Source organism: Clinocottus analis, unplaced genomic scaffold (genome assembly GCF_023055335.1).
Source record: "Clinocottus analis isolate CAN_PGR_092001 unplaced genomic scaffold, fCliAna1.0.p SCAF_16, whole genome shotgun sequence".
In the NCBI taxonomy this organism is placed as follows: domain Eukaryota; kingdom Metazoa; phylum Chordata; class Actinopteri; order Perciformes; family Cottidae; genus Clinocottus; species Clinocottus analis.
The window spans coordinates 17,534,230-17,547,592 of record NW_027175887.1 but is presented as its reverse complement, the minus strand read 5'-3'; the positions used below and the strand labels follow the sequence as shown (position 1 = coordinate 17,547,592).

Genomic DNA, 13,363 nt, shown 5'->3' with positions numbered 1-13,363 from the left:
AAAAAAAGTACGTATATTATCAGATGATAGTTGGTAGTTTCCCAGGTTGCATTGCAGCCAACAAAATCCTGCTCGGACATGGACTACGAATGTTAAACTATCTCTCTTCTTTCGATGCCAAAATATTGTCCCTGCTGTGTTTTTTTAAACTTTTAAATTGAACCACAAACATTCACCGAGGACATGTGTGCACATTATTTGGGTTATCTCTCGGGATCGTGGCTTGAGGAAAGAAGATTTGACAGATTCGGGAGGTCGGTCCCCACAATGTCACCGCAAAGATATGTGTCCCCGCAACGTGACTCAAACAAACCACACACACACACACACACACACACACACACACACACACACACGGCAGCGCTGTCTCCCAATGGAAAGTTATCGAAGCTGAAGGTTGTTTTCCTCTATCGTACAAGAGAACATAGAAAATAACTAAAGACAGTTTTTAATTCATTATTTCGATCTTGTTGCTATTGGCTGTTCAACTGATGATGTCATCATTGTGAGATTAATCCAACAAAACAAGAGACAACCTTTTGAATTCTCCTTCTTCAGGGTTGTTTGACTAACAAACGTTTAAAAAGTGCTCATCCCCCTCTAGTGGGTGACTCACGATGGAAACACGCTGCCATTCAAGAAGTGCATTATTAAAAGAAAAAATCATTATTATTATTACCTTTATCCCACGATCACATCATTTCCTTTTAGCGTGGTGACAAACTGAGCCGGCAATAATGCAAACGGTACAGCTGCACGTTGAGCCCGCACATGTGTTATCTCTCCTGTGTGTTTTGAGTATTGTTGATAAGGCGAGTAAAAGTTATTTCTGCACACGTCGACACTTCCTGCTCAACGTGTACGAGGCCGACGCCGCAGACGGAGCTGATGCTCACCTGCTGCTGCGCATTGTGTTCCCACAAATCTGCTTTTCTGCAGAGAATAATTTACATCCATTTATTTTCTCATTTCATGTCATTTTCGTCAACTGTGTGTGTTTTTTTTTTTAATTTCACGCTTCCTGGCCGTGTCAATAACAGCTGGAATTTCCCACAATGCATCCTCCAGTCTCACCGGATTAAACCCTGTGGACTAAAGTTTCCCCTTTTTTCTTCCTCTTCTGCTATTGATCGTTTTGAATTGTGACGAAGTCCTCCAACTTAGTACTTAACCCAGCTCATTAAGGCGATACGCCCGGCTCCACCCCCCTCGCCCCTCCACGACAAGCCCCTCCTCCTTTTTCTCGCAGACGCCATCAGCGTCTTCCTTCGAGGACAATCTTGCGCCGGGCTCCTCAAGCCGTTCAGTCCTCCGTCACCTTTATTGACCTCGACTGCAAGACTGATACAAAACCGCTCCATGCAACACGCTAGCACCTCAGCACATCGCTCCGCTATGCGGCCACAACGCGCTGCGGCAAAGTCACAAGAGAAGAGATTATAGGAACAAGTGAGGCGGCTAATTAGGGCAAAGAACCAACAGGGACCTCCATCTGCTGCCTCGCCATACAAATGGTTCTATCACAATGCTTTATCAATATTAGCTTGACCTGACTGAGTTTGAAGCATGTTGTGACTCCTAACATCGTCCTTCTGCTTCATGGCCGCCTCCCCGGGAAAAACAACATCCCTTTTTTGGTTTTAACTGCCAAACATATAATAGTTCTGTCCCTTAAAATGATCACATCCAAGGGCCACATTCGCAAGGAGTTCGGTTTTCTCGCTTGTTTTGGGCTCCTATCTGTTGGTGGGTGTCTCCGCTGTAGCAAGCTAGTGCTGCTGCTAGCTCCCCCCGTAGCAAGCTAGTGCTGCTGCTGCTAGCTCCTCGCTGTAGCAAGCTCGCGCTGCTGCTAGCTCCCCCTGTAGCAAGCTAGTGCTGCTACTAGCTCCCCCTGTAGCAAGCTAGTGCTGCTGCTAGCTCCCCCTGTAGCAAGCTAGTACTGCTACTAGCTCCCCCTGTAGCAAGCTAGTGCTGCTGCTAGCTCCCCTTGTAGCAAGCTAGTGCTGCTGCTAGCTCCCCCTGTAGCAAGCTAGTGCTGCTGCTAGCTCTTCACTGAAGCAAGCTAGCGCTGCTGCTAGCTCCCCCCTGTAGCAAGCTATTACTGCTGCTAGCTCCCCCTGTAGCAAGCTAGTACTGCTGCTAGCTTCCCCTTCTAGCTGCTAGCGCTAGTGGTGGACTAGCAGCAGCGCTAGCTGGCTACAGCGGGGACACCCGACTTTTACGGTACTTCTCCTGTTGCACGCAGTTCATGGTTTGAGCGGGGGTGTAATTTATCCCAGCATGCATTGGGATTGAGATCGCAGGGCTTAACACAAACTTTTAAAAAAACAAGCCGGTTGAGATATTGATATCGAAAAGGTCATTTTGTGGGTCACGTCTACCTTTAATAATTCAAATGTCACGTGTCACAGCACTTCACACATTCCCTCTTTTTTGTGTGTTCAGCATCTGATTCTTTCTCAGTTGAATCAATTTGCACATTTGTCAACGCACCAACGCACATGACGTGTAAATGTATTTTAAGATGCAAGTTTGCCTGGTATTCATATTTTACCACCCTCCATGTTATCAAAGTCAAATGCAACACAAACAGCAGCCTGCAATGAGAATATGGTAAGATTCATATTGGATTATTTAAAAATCATTGTATACACCTAATGAAGGAGTAAGTTACGTCTGAATTAGAGTAAATTCACAGATATTTGACCTCCACTATCCCGACGTGAGGACTCATCACCCCGTAATTACAAAGTCTCTCTTTGCTTCCACCTGTGTGAATACGTTTAGCTGGGCTCTGAATAAAATACAGCCGCGCTAATCTCCTTAAACCCACAGCCGTTTAACTAATCTGCAGATTCATCAGCTGAATAAGTACAGTGATGGCAGAGAGAGGTAACGAGCCAGAAATACCCGCAGTTTGACATACTTGGCGTGCGTCCACGTGTCCTGAGTCAATGTCAAATCGTGTAAAGTATTTTGTGCGTTTTGTTTCTCTGCAGTTCACCCGAAAAAGCTCCTCTCAGCTCATGTGAATCCTCCCCTGTATCTCGTGACTCATCTCCGATGAACAAAAACAATATCAGGAGCCAAAATCAACTCCTGCCCCTGACCCCGCCCCCTCTGAAGGTCCTGATAGATCGCTTGGGCAATCAGATCTTAACCCAGATCACCATGAATATAAAAACTCCTATCTCCGGCTGATTTGTGGACATTTGTCCAGAACGCCAAAAAAAAGCCACGAGACAAATTGAAACCTCCAAAATCTGGTGTTGTGTGTGTGTGTGTAATGTGTCCGTGAAGGGTTTGGCTGCTCCTGCAGAACAGTTCACAGCATTAGTCACATCCCGGGCATCCCGTTGGCTTTGTGAGAAGTCTATTCAAACACATTAAAGACAATGACATCTCTTTTGTATTCATGAGTCTGGCTGAGCTCCACATGGCCCGGCGCTGAGTAATGGACGAGGAGTTAATTAAGAGGACCAGACCCATTTCTCTATCGCCGTGGAGTCCAGATAGCAAACAGGAGACGCAGGAACCAGGAAGCAGTCGCAGTGCCGTGGATTTTATCCATCCGTGGCCGTCGGGTCGGCGGTGTCGGTTCAAGGTCGGTCCAAGGCCAATTATTTCAGTTCAACACCTCACACAGCAGGGTGATGAATCCAGATGAGTGTTGAAGGGTCCTTTGACCTTGACTCCACATCCATCGCCACACATGGGGCAACATTTCCACACCACGCGTCTAAAAAACAGCGGCTAATATAAAGAAAGCCAGATGAAGGTTCACCGAGAAGCACAGCCGTTGTTTCACTGCAGATAAAGAGGACGCAACGAGATGAAGCAGCTAAACAAACCTCAAACACTGACAAACAATGTCATGTAATTCAATTATGCATCAGTGCAGATCAGTCTCATCAACTGCAATGAGCCCGCGTGCAACCACGTCAACGTTGATTCATTTTTCACTTGACTCGTACTTCAGAAACTACTTCTGTAGTTATTTTAACCCAAACAAACTGTTCCCAAAACTATGTTGTTTTATTGGCTTAACTTAAGTAAGTTGTTTTATTGGCTTAACTTAAGTAAGTTGTTTTATTGGCTTAACTTAAGTAAGTTGTTTTGTTGGCTAAACTTAAGTAAGTTGTTTTGTTGGCTTAACTTAAGTAAGTTGTTTTGTTGGCTTAACTTAAGTAAGTTGTTTTGTTGGCTTAATTTAAGTAAGTTGTTTTGTTGGCTTAACTTAAGTTGTTTTGTTGGCTTAACTTAAGTAATTTGTTTTGTTGGCTGAATGTAACTAATTAGTTTTGTTTCCTAAACCTAACTTATTAGTTTTGTTGATTAAACCTAACTATTTAGTTTTGTCTAAAGTTGTTCTGTTGGCTAAACCTAACTAATGAGTGTCGTTGATTAAGTCGTTATGTTGCCTAAACTTAACTAAATTGCTTCCTGTGAAGCCGGAAGTTTATTCTGAAAAGACCGTATTCGTTCATCCAGTGAAAATCGTCGCGTGTTATTGGCTCTTGTAGGAAAACCCTCAACAAACGAGGTTCATAGGAGCCGTGTTTGATACGTCGATCAATGTCAGGACGGCGACGTCAGATCCGCCGAGACGATTAGTTTTAATCGTCTGCTCTTGAGTGACGACGGACTGAACGTTGCACTTGTCATTGGTGATATCGTCTCATCTTCGTGTGTCAGGATGTGAAGGAAGAGGAAGCGTCTCAAAGCGATAACTTGACACAAAGCGGCGCGTCAGCAACTCCTTCTGACTCCGAGACATTTAGGAAACAAATACTTGAGTTGCCAGAGCTGAATTTAGCAAACCCTCCACGGGACGGCTGAGTGCACAAACAACTGCTGCATTCCTGCCATTAAGTTTGCAAATAACTCATCAAATATTAATGCACTAAAAAAAGTTCCATGACAGTCAAAGCAATCCGAGAGCGGGTCGAGACAATCGCCTCTGCTTTTCAGGTCCGACGCCGCTCTTCGCTTCCATCAATCAAACTGTTTTCAGGCGAGGGAGGAAATGTCAAAAGAACCATAAAAAGGACAATCTGTAGAATCGTGAATGAACATATTTTCACACGACACAGAATGAAGGAAACAGAACGAATTTTAAGTGCTTTCAAGTGGAGATGAAAACATAAACGTGGGCTGTTGCTGGTGTCGGAGAGAGATGTTTCACAGAAGATGCTGTTTGAATATCTAATAACAAAATGAACTTCTGTCTTCACAGGAAACTCAGTCACGGTTTAAGCTACAAAACTACGTAGCTGGGTTTAGGATTAGCTTGCTGTTCGGTTTAAAACAACCGCTAATGTGCTGTTACTGAAGTACGACACTCACCTGACTTTTTTGTAATCTCATGACTGAAAAGAAGGCGCTAGTTCTAGCTTACATGTATCGTAAATGTCAAGTTACGAGCCGCTACGACCTTTGTTGGGTGTCCCCCGCTGTAGCAAGCTAGCGCTGCTGCTAGCTCCCCGGTGTAGCAAGCTAGCGCTGCTGCTAGCTCCCCGCTGCTGCTAGCTGCCGCGTCCCCGCCACCGGAGTCAGGCATCGAGCCGAGGCTAGCGGCAGCGCTAGCTTGCTACACCGGGGAGCTAGCAGCAGCGCTAGTTTGCTACACCGGGGAGCTAGCAGCAGCGCTAGCTTGCTGCAGCGGTGGACACCCATCGACTGTCGTAGCGGCTCGTAACCCGACCTTTACGGTGTTTCGTCGTCGTGGTCAAACGTGACACTTGCAACACGGGAGGAGTACGATCAGATTGCTTTCAGAGCAACCCTGAAACAAAACATGAATCACATTTATTTCGACTCCTTTCGGAACAAAACATCTTGCTCCATTTTCTTGTGAAGGTCGAGGTGTCGAGATTCCCGCAGCGAGTCTTGAGGAAGTCTGTTGAGTTACCGCTGGACTCTAAGGTTTCCTCTGTGATGGCCGTGTGACAAATGGCTGTCATATATATATATATATATATAAAAAATAAAAACATAGCGTGAGTATCTGGCGTCCTGCAGCGTTTTACTAGCGAAGCCGCTCGTGATTTACGGCGACACTCAGACTCACTCAGTAAAAGTGGTTTCTGTCACAGAAGCGCCGTCGCCTTCCCTTCCAGCCGTGACACATGGAACATGTTGAAGACATGCAAGCCTCCACGTTACCGTCACACAACATGCACTTAATCTGCCGAGCCCGTGAAAGCCCAATGAATCTGATCTGTACGAGGAGGGGGAGGCGACGTCTTGTACGTCTTCTACAGGAATCAATCGAAGGGCGTTCAGGCTTTTTGCTGGTGTGTGTCTCTCTTCTGAGTGTGTGTAAGGATTTAAATATTCAGCAGTTGGATCTTTTTTTTCCCCCGACTGTGTCGTCGCTTCGCCGGGTTTTTGTAAACGCGGCGGCGGCAGATGGAAAGCCGCCGCCGTCGTTTTGTGCTTTATTACCGTTTTCCGCCTTTGGAAAAAAATCCCAATCGAGCGGCTGAAGCCGCCGCGACTTTGAACTCCACGTTCTGAAAACAATCAACACAAGTCTGAGTGTTTCTGTGAGTAATGAATCCACACGAAACATCGCCGCGTTTCATCTGAGGACACGAGTCACCGGACAGATGTTTTTTGGTTTACATCCCCCCTCCCTCCATCTCTCTCTCTTTGCTTGATCACATTTAGCTAACGGCGTCATGGCGGCGGTCCCTTTTTTTTTTTTCCTCCGCGAGATCGAACAGATTGCGAGTGTTTTTTGTTTTTTCCGGGAGGGCGACAGCGTTAGCTAGGCTGCAGATTACCGCGGCGGCGCGAATGTAATCCATTTTGTCCCGTTTACCTGAGGCTTAAGGGCCTCGCCGCGGCGCCCTGATATTAATATTCCCACTCTGACCCCCGCGTGGCCGACCCGGATGTAAACCCCGCCCTCGCAAGGCGACTCCTCGTGGCGGGAGGAGTCCTCCCTTCCTACGCTCGGCCTCGTATGTGGAGCAGGGATCAGTGTAAGACCCTGGTTAAGCTGAGGCCCGCGGCTGCCCTTGCAGAACCAGACCGCCCCCCCAACACACACACACACACACACACACGCACACACACACACACACACACACGCAACCCCCTAACAGAGCGGGCCAGCTGTCATCAGCTTGCTCTCCAAGTTGACTCGGTGGCGGCTCACACATACAGCTGATCTCTGACATACACACACATGTGCACACGCTCTAATCCACATATGAGCATACCACTTTGTTTTTAATCTACCCTGTGTGTGTGTGTGTGTGTGTGTGTGTGTGTGTCTTCCTCTGTTCATTCTGCCCATGTAGTTTAAAGCAGGCTTGTAAAAAGATAAACCCGACTACAATCAATTTAAAGGGCCAGCTCACCCCGAAATAATGAAATGCATTTGTTTCCTTATTTATATGATCATCATTCATCAGGACGGACAGTTCAGACGGGTTGCAGTGTCGCAGCACTTTAAATTAAGTTAATAAACGTCGTGGTTGTGGAGATAATTAAGTTTATGTTGTTTAAAAAGAGACTTCATTTCTCTGAAACCAGACGAGTCCACAAGAGATTTTCTTCTTAAGGTTTCTTGGAAAGAAGTCGTTCAGCATTAAAGGAAAGCGTTAGAATAATGAGTAAAGCGAGTGTGTGAGTGACAGACTCTCTCACACACACACACACACACACACACACACACACACACACACACACACACACACACACACACACACACACACACACCTGTTCATGTAATTGAAGCTAAAACATGTAGAAGTTTCTGTCCTGAAAGTAATCTCTGGAGCTCTCTGGCTCCTTCGTCCGCTCTGGAGATGAAGTATCGATCCTCTCTGCGGTGAAAACGACGCTTCAGCTTTTGGGAAAGGTGTCAAAGGTTCTGGAGCGTCTTCCCCGGGTCCGCATGAGGAGGGTGTGTGTGTGTGTGTTTGTGTGTGTGTGTGTAGGTGTGTGTATGTGAGGGGGGGGGGGGGGAACAGGAAGTCAGCATGAACCTCAACTACGTCACAACCGCAGTGTCAAAGTGTCGTGTTCTCTCTGTTCAGAGGTCGCTCACACACACACACACACACACACACACACACACACCTGTACACACCACCACACACACACTACACACCTCACACAGACACACACACACCCTCCAAACATCACTTTGCAGGCTTCATCTCTCTAAGGTTATTCTTGTCATCATCCTTCATGGAGACGCTCTCCCGCCGCGTCAGAGCTCAGGGCTAATTGTGAAAAATTAAGCAGCACACACACACACACACGTACACACACACACACACACACACACACACACACATGTGCGCGCAGCTTTGAATCGAAAACAATTAGGCTAATCAATTTCCCTCGTATTACAAATTGCATATGCGCCACACACACAAACAGTTTGATGTCAGAATCCACGAGAGGCAGCAGAGTGACAGGAAACAGGGGGGGGGGGGGGGTGCGAGGGGGGAGGACCCGACCCCTCCTCCACCTAAGCCCGTGGCTCCTCCTCAACAGGGACCGGCCGTTAGCCGAGGTGCGAGCGGCGCCGTGAATATAAATGTTTCTGTTGTGGCCGTGAGCGCAACCATCAACTTACGGAGAGAGAGAGCAACGCTGCTGGTTGCCCCACCGAGTGTACGGTCTCATCAGGGATCGCCTCGCACCCCGAGGACTCCTGCACCTCCTGCACCCCCTGCACCCCCTGCACCTTGTGCACCTGCAGCAGCACCGCCGGCCAGACCCCCCCCATCCCGTGACCTTGGAGGAAGTCCTTACCCCTCGGCCCCGCCTCTCTGCAGCAAAACCGTTTAACTGCCTGCGCGCTGGTGGCCGGCTGTCAATCAACGCAGCAGCGTCCGCTTCACGCAGCCGCATGCGAGCAGCCGCATGCGAGCAGCCGCATGCGAGCTGCACGCTGCAGCATGCACGTCCTGCAAATACAGACATGCATGCTTTACCAGGATGTTGCTACCAGGAAGTTAGCGCCTCATTAAAAGTTCCTGCAGGTGGTTCCTCTGCATTGATGGCTTCTCCTCAGCTGTTCCTCAGTCACGTGTTTTATGGTCTAATTTAGTTCAAACTTACAGGATTCCTTCACAAGTCGAAAGTTTTTATCGCGAAGAAGGCGACGTCTCCAAAAACCAAAACTATCCACACGGGTTAACAGGTAAATTAAGTGTGTGTGTGTGTGTGTGTGTGAGTGTGAGTGAATTTGGTGGCGCGCTGTCCCTTTAAGTGTCCGCATTACAGTACAATGACAATCACACTGTTGCTGCTGTGTTAATGAGCGTGTGTGTGTGTGTGTGTGTGTGTGTGTGTGTGTGTGTGTGTCTGTGTGTGTGTGTGTATGTGAGGACATTTTGTCCTCCAGAGGTGTGATTGACATTGGGGAGCGAGGGGGGGAGGAGCCAGAAGAGCATCCGTCTAAAACTAAATAAATCTGCCTTTTCATTAAATGTATGAGTTGTGCAGTTGATCAGACTGCGCACACACACACACACACACACACACACACACACACACACACACACACACACACACACACACACACACACACACACACACACACACACATTGCCCCTCACATACATGCCAGTACATCCCATTACTGAAACTAGGGCATGGTTGGCATCATATAATGAACGGCCATTTTTCACCTGCCTAACCGGCCGATCACGCCGTCTCCTTCCACGCTCACGCTCCTTCTCAGGTGGAGGAGGAGGAGGAGGAGCAGGAGGAAGAGGAGGAGGAAGAGGAGGAGGAGCAGCACAGGAGTTAAACACACACCTGTGGAAGGGTGTTTTTTTTTAAAAATAATTGAACATACGACCTACAACCTTTTGGAAGAAACAATCCTTTTGAACAACAGAACGACGTGTCAATCATCTTAAGTCCTCTTGTTGATCTATGGAAGACCTTTTGGGTCTTGAACCTCTGTTCTCAAGGCGAGTGGACTACGTCTTCCATCCTAATGGATGAATTGAGCCTTTACATCAAACCTTCAGTGTCTCTAAAGGTCTCGTTCTATGCTGATAAACGGCTGCAGGACTCTATACAACCACAGAGGAAACGTGCTGGCAACGTGCCGGAGCTGTCGGCTTCACCAAGTCAAGACCTGAAGACATGAAGACCTAAATACCTGAAGACATGAAGACCTAAATACCTGAAGATGTGAAGACATGAAGACCTAAAACCCACTCAGGTCTCTGAAGATCTAAAGATCTGATGACCTAAAGATACCTGAAGACCTAAAGACATGAAGACCTAAAGACATGAAGACCTAAAGACATGAACACATGAAGACCTGAAGACATGAAGATCTAAAGACATGAAGACCTAAAGACCTGAATACATGAAGACCTGAAGACTTGACGACGACCTAAAGACCTGAAGACATGAGGACCTAAAGACCTGCAGACATGAGGACCTAAAGACCTGAAGACCTGTTCTTTGACTTCAGCAGAGAGCTTCTTCATGTTTCCCATCAGGGTTTCATCTGGTGCTCTGCCGCGGCGTCATGACTGTGGATGATAGCAACAGGATCAATAAGGTGATCAGAAAGGCCGGCTCTCTGATTGGCTCACTGGAGGTCACCATGGAAAAGAGAACGAGAGCCAAGGTACAAACGATCGTTCCCTTTGAAGAGCGTCCAGCACACTGTGTGTTCACGGACTCAGCGGTGCATTCAGGTACCAAAGTACCACTCAGAAGGTCTTTGGTTCTACTGAACCAATCAGAAGGTCTCTAGTCCCTCAGAAGGTCTTTAGTTCAAACCACTCAGAAGGTTTTGGCAGTAGTTAGATGTTGAACACCTTTAGTTGTGTTTTTTAGATTTAGCAACTTCATGTTTCATATATCATGTCATGTGTCATATGTCATGTGTCATGTCATATGTCATATGTCATGTGTCATGTCATGTCATATGTCATGTGTTCTCTTGTGTTCTTTGTTCTTTTTAATGTGTTTCTTGACTGTATGACTTTCGGTGACAAATGAGTTTCCCCACTAAAGTTTTCTAATCTAATCACCACCACCGACACCACCACGACCACCAGTACCACCAACACCAGCACCAACACCACCAGCAGCACCACCAGCAGCACCACCAGCACCATGAGGACCACCACCGACACCACCACGACCACAAGAACCACCAATACTACCAGCAGCAGCACCATGAGGACCACCAGCACCATGAGGACCACCAGCACCACCAGCACCATGAGGACCACCAGCACCATGAGGACCACCAGCACCACCAGCACCATGAGGACCACCAGCACCATGAGGACCACCAGCACCAGCAGCCTCCCGGTCCGGCAGCAGGTATCAAAGCCTCTCTAACTGTTTACAATGACGCATCGATCCGCTCCGCTTAATCCCCCCAGGCATCTCGCTTGGTTAAAGCAACAGTTACCACACACACACACACACACACACACACACACACACACACACACACACACACACACAAAGAAGCCAAGCGTAGCGTTTCGTCTGATCCCCCGCCAAGTACCCTGTCGAGTCTTTCTCCTGATCTGATCCTCTGCACTCTGACAATTCCTCTATTGACAGATACAAGAGAGGAGGAAGAGGAGGAAGAGGAGGAGGAGGGTGGGACACACACACCTCCAAACACAGTAAAAAGAAGCAGACGCATCTGCACACTCAGTTTGTAAAGTTGCAGAGCAACACGGCAGCAGATGGAGCGCCGAGTGGCAGATGGAGGTGATCCGTTACCTGCGCTGGCGATGCTCGTCCGGCTCCGGCTCCTCGCCGCTCATCCCGGGTCTGCGGTCTTCAAGCTGTCCTGGTTTCCGTTTTTCTTGTTTGTTTGTTTTTTTCCCCCCTCTCCTGTCTCTTCTTCCTCTTCGTCCTCTTCCCTCCCTTCCTCCTCTTCCTCTCCCCTGCACTTGTTTGAGTCTATTTCAGTGGCGGCAGCAGAGCAGCCCGCTGCGACGGTGGCATGGTTTCCAGCACTTTTGGCAGAAGGTCACATTATCACTCGCTGGTGGAAAAAAAAGAGGGGGAGGGAGGGAGGGATGGATGAACGGAGTGATGGAGGGAGATCGAAGTGAGCAGGTGCCCGGAGGAGGAAGAGGAGGAGGAGGAGGAAGGGGAACAAATGGTGGCTGTCCACAGTTAAATGTTCCAGGTTAGAATGAAAGTTCCCTCAGAAGCAGCGTTTCAGGTAAAGACCCTTCAGCCTGCACATTTACGCGTGAAGCAATTCCTCAGCAGCTGCTCACCTCTGGGGAAAGGTGGAGGAAGATGAGGAGGAGGAAGAGGAGGAGGGGAGGGAAAGATAATTCCTCTCCTTGCTGAAGAACGAAGACTTCAGAAGAAAGAAAAAAGCCAACAAAACAAATCCCGGTCTATTCAAACCCCCGTCACGCGGTCTCGTCCTCGTCTGTCACACCGACACAGATGTGCTCCACACCTGTCCTCGCCGCGGGTCCCATCCATCACAGGTTGTGCAGGGGGGGTGACACCACCACCACCACCACCACCACCACCACCACCCTCGTCTTAATTCCCCCGTCTCCCCTTCCTCTTCGCCCTCCTCTGGCGCCCTTGTGGCCGCTCCATCAGGCGGGACGAACGTCGGGATGAACAGATAGAAATCTTTTTAAAAAAAATGTTGCTCCCCCCTCTTCTCCTTGTGAACACACCTTGCTGTGTGTGTGTGTTTGTTGTTGTTGTTGTTGTCTTCAGTCACTTGTTGTCCCGGTCGCCCCGTCCCCCTCCCTCCTCCATCAGCAGCGCTGTCACTCCGCTTCGCTGTGGCCGGGCTGTAATCCCGACTCCTCCGCTCCGTGTCACAGGAAGGGCTTGTGAGCTCTAATCATTATGTAGTAAGGATTTATCCTCTCTCTCCTCCCGCCCTCCTCTCTCTCTCCCTCTCTCTCTCTCCCTCCCTCCCGCGTCTTTTCCCTCCCTCCGCCGTAAAAACTCTCAACATACTACAGCATCTTTTTCAGAGCTAGAATCCATCGTCTCTTGTTCCTCAGGACGCATTCATTCCTCAACTTTCGTCCTTTCTCGTTTTTTTTTTCTTCCTCCCCGTCGTCTCGACATCAACAGGTTTGTCCTTGAAACGTTCTCTGAGTCTAACGGAGCCTCAGAGCGTTTCCTCCTGTGTGTGACCACCAGGGGGCGACTCCTCCGGTTGTATAGAAGTCTATGCTTCATGTGTTAAAGCTGCATTCTCTCTCCTGACCACCAGGGGCGACTCCTCTGGTTGTATAGAAGTCTATGCTTCGTGTGTTAAAGCTGCATTCTCTCTCCTGACCACCAGGGGGCGACTCCTCTGGTTGTATAGAAGTCTATGCTTCGTGTGTTAAAGCTGCATTCTCTCTCC

The 13,363-nt window shown here is 48.4% G+C and overlaps 1 protein-coding gene across 1 annotated transcript in view; it reads right to left on the bottom strand.

Annotated features, from left to right (window-relative positions):
- grin2ca (glutamate receptor, ionotropic, N-methyl D-aspartate 2Ca) overlaps positions 1 to 12,869 on the bottom strand; it is a 57,629-nt gene extending 44,760 nt beyond the window's left edge. The window contains exon 1 of the mRNA XM_068578222.1: positions 11,743 to 12,869. The gene's annotated coding sequence lies outside the window, so the exon portion shown is untranslated. The remainder of the gene's footprint in view (positions 1 to 11,742) is intronic.
- Between the last annotated feature and the right edge of the window lie 494 nt (positions 12,870 to 13,363).